Raw genomic sequence first — 4,234 nt, forward strand, 5'->3', positions numbered from 1 at the left:
AGATGATGAATAAATGAAAGAAGTGTCAGACCTGGAGTGAAAAGAAAGTCACTTTTCTGGAAACGAAGAATGAGGAAAATCATACACTGAAAGGGATTCTTGGTGATGGAGTGCATATAGAACTTTCAGCAGTAATGGTCGCCTCTATTTTCTCAGAATATGTTTGATGCAGAGAGGAGGCAGGTCAAGGTGTATCCAAGTTGTCTGGCTTCCAGTTTAGAAGAGGACACAAAATTATATGCAAGTTTCAGAAATCACGACATCATGTGAGACTTTCAGCTCATCAACTTGTAAAAGGCAAAAAGGCAACATTAAATGAAGAGTATCTTGGCCAGGCATGGTGATTCACACCTGTAATCTCTGCACTTTGGGAGGCCAAGGTGGGAGAATCACTTGAGCCCAGGAGTTCAAGAACAGCCTGAGCAACATGGTGAAACCCCATCTCTACAAAAATACAAAAATTAGCTGGGGGTGGTGGCACATGCCTATAATCCCAGCTACTAAGGAGGCTGAGGTGGGAGGATCACTTGAGCACAGAAGGTTAAGGCTGCAGTGAGCCATGACCATGAGCATGCCACTGCACTCCAACCTGGGTGACAGAGCAAGACCTTGTCTCAAAATAAATAAATAAATAAGAAGAGTACCAGGGATTTATGAATGTTCATTAGTTGCATAGTTTTACTCAACTTCTGTATGTATTGATAGTGCCAGGAAGTTAAGAGGTAGTTTTGTTGTATTATCTTTTATGAGCTCAATTTTTCAGGTCTGAGATTTCTGTCTGGTTTATCATTTTGTTTTATGAAATAATAATTTCCTAGAAACTGCAGCATACAGTGATGTCCCTGTGGGGGTGATGAAATGCATCTGTCTTGCAGCTCAACCATTAATTTTCAAGTTTCAGAAATCATGATCTCATGTGAGATTTTTTATGTGAAACCACTTAATTTGGTTTCCAGATGCTACGTCATTTGCGATGTCCATGAGGAGAAGATGGAAGTGGTCAAACTCCACCTGATGATTCCTTGTCAAAATCTGCTCCACCAGAGGTTATGAACATTGCAGTATATGGTATTCTACCCAACTAATTGAATTATCTGTTTAATGAATTAACTAGTCTCAGCAAATATGGGCTGATTCAGAAGCTGGTAGTAGTAGTGTGCACTTTTTGGTCTTATGTGTGCTTGCACCCTCAATTATCTCTGTATTTGCTAGCGGGTATCTTTCCATGAGAATTCATTTTTCATTAAATTTTTAAATTGTGGGAAAAATACATGGCATACAATTTAACATCATAACCATTTTTAAGTGTGCAGTTCAGTAGTGTTAAGTATATTAACACTGTTGTGAAACAGATCTCCAGAAATTTTTCATCTTGCAAATCTGAAACTTTACCATTAGAAAAAAAAAAAAGACAAAACATTTACCCCTCCCCTATCCCCTAGCAACCACTGTTCTACTTTCCATCTCTATGGATTTAACTAATTTAGGCTGGGTGCAGTGGCTCACGCCTGTGATCCCAGCACTTTGGGAGGCCAAGGTGGGCAGATCACTTGAGGTCAGGAGTTGGAGACCAGCTTGACCAACGTGGTGAAACCTTGTCTCTACCAAAATACAAAAAAATTAGCCAAGTGTGGTGGTGGGTGCCTGTGATCCCAGCTACTCAGGAGGCTGAAGCACAAGGATCGATTGAACCCGGGAGGCAGAAGTTGCAGTGAGCCGAGATTGCATCACTGCACTCCAGCCTGGGTGACAGAGCCAGACTCTGTCTTAAAAAAAAAAAAAAAATTAGCTAGTTTATAAACCTCATGTAAGTGGAATCATATAATATTTATCTTTTTGTGACTGACTCATTTCCCTTAGCAAAATGTCCTCAGTGTTCATCCATGTTGTAGCCTGTGACAGGATTTCCTTCCTTTTTAAGGCTAAATAATTCTCTGTGTGTATACTGCATTTCATTTATCCATTCATCTGCTGATGGACATTTGGGATGCTTCCACGTCTTGGCTGCTGTGAATAATGATGCTATGAACATGGGTATGCAAATATTTCTTTGAGATCCAGTTTCAATTCCTTTGGATATATATTCAAGTGGGATTGCTGCATCATATGGTAGTTTTATTTCGTTTTTTGAGGAACCTTCATAATATTTTGCACAGCCACTGCATCAATTCTATCCACAGTGCAGAGCTGTTCTAATTTTTCCACATCCTTAGCAGCACTTGTTATAGCCATGCTAATGGGGGTGAGGTTTTCATTGCGGTTTTGATTTGCGTTTCTTTGATGATTAGTGATGTTGAGCATCTTTTCATGTACTTGTTAAGTATTATATATCATCTTTGGAGATATGCAGATATGTTTACTCAAGTCATTTGTTTGTGCTACCCCAGAACATGTGAAACTTTCCCCCATTTTTAACTTATTTTATTTTATTGTTATTGTTGCGATGCAGTGGCAAGATCTTGGCTTGCGGCTACCTCCACCTCCTGGGTTCAAGCGATTCTCCTGCCTCAGCATCCTGAGTAGCTAGGACTACAGCCTCGCAACACCACTTCCGGATAAGGAGCTCTTTACATGTTCTGGATATTAACCCCTTATCAGATATATAATTTGCCAGTGTTTTCCCCCATTTCATAGGTTGCCTTTACACTCTGTTGATTATGTCCTTTGATGCACAAAACTTTTTCAGTTCATGTAGTCCCATTTGTCTATTTTTGCTTTTGGTGTTGTATTCAAGAAATCATTGCCAAGTCCAATACCATGAAGCTTTTCCTCTATGTTTTCTTCTGGGAGTTTTATAATTTTAGGTCTTACATTTAGGTCTTTAATCCATTTTGAGTTGATTTTTGTATAATTTTGTATATGGTGTAAGGTCCAACTTCAATAGTGAGGGGTGACATTTTCATTTCCACACCTTGATTGCAGGACCTGTGAATGCAAGCTATGGGAGAAACAGCACCACATATCTATACATATAATGCTTGGATAGAGCATTACCATCTTCTCAAGGCTGTTGCCTCTCAAGTTATTGCCACCTAACCAAAAACATAGCTGAGTCTTCCAAACGTCATTACACTTCAGGATGAGGGGAAGCATAATAAGACCAGTGAATTCTGTGAGTATTGCTCCATTGCCACACTCATTTTCTGTGAGGTGAGTTCCTTGTTTAGAAGTGATGCTGTGTGGAATATCATCATGATGGATAAGACATTTTTCAAATCCAAAATACTGGTTTTCTCAAAAGCACTGCAAGTGGGAAGGAAAATCCATATCTAGACAAAATGTCTGTTCAGGTAAGAAGAAAGCACTTCTCTTTTTATAATAGAAGTGATCCACTGTAATCCACATGCCAACTAGCGACTGTCAGATCATTCTGGAGTCTGGGGCCAAATTGAGGGCTTAGTGTTGGTCTCCATTCCTGGAAGATTGTTCATTCAGCAACGACCGTAGCAAGGTTTGCCGTGGTGAGTGGAAGTCCATGCTACTGCGCATAATCTCCATCCCTGCCAGTTTGACCACTTTGTTTGTCGAGCCCATAAGATTGTGACACAAGTGTTGGGGAAAGGGGCTGATTAATATCTAGATAATAAGTACCTTATCCATCCGATTGTTAAAATTCTGCTCTGCTGAGGATACCCTTTGCTGAGAACTCTCATGAGACCCCAATATCTTCACATTGTATATCCATTTGCAAAGGTCCATCCACATATGTTTTTTTCTCAGACCTCCTTGTCACAAATTTTTATCATGTGTCCTCAAAGTCCCTGACAATTCAGCTAATAAGTGGGACACAGCCTATGCATGATACATACTTACACGTCTGGATATGTCTCTCCCAAGAAGGTGCACTGCTCAAAGTTCTTCCCTCTGGGAGGGTGTCCCATCACCACTGTCCTTCAGGGTTGTCCCAGTCAGGACTGTCATATGCAGCTGTCCACTTGTGGCTTGTGTGGTAGGCAGGATTTTAATTATGCCCCTCCAAGATTCCAGTCTCATGGTTATTCAATCAAATACGCATATGAGTACTGCTGTGGTGGGATTTTTTAGCGCAAAAATGAGTATTTTATTTTGGTAGCACTAGAAGAAACAACAAAACAACTGTGTTCCTACATCGAAGTGAAAACAATATTTAAGTTTCCTTATCAATCAAATATATTGCAAAAGAAAATGTGTTCTATGAAGGTTCTGAAGCACAGGCAAATATTAACACGATAGGCTAGGAAGCTGTAATACTGAA

This window comes from Trachypithecus francoisi, unplaced genomic scaffold, assembly GCF_009764315.1.
Source record: "Trachypithecus francoisi isolate TF-2019V2 unplaced genomic scaffold, Tfra_2.0 Lachesis_group6, whole genome shotgun sequence".
In the NCBI taxonomy this organism is placed as follows: Eukaryota; Metazoa; Chordata; class Mammalia; order Primates; family Cercopithecidae; genus Trachypithecus; species Trachypithecus francoisi.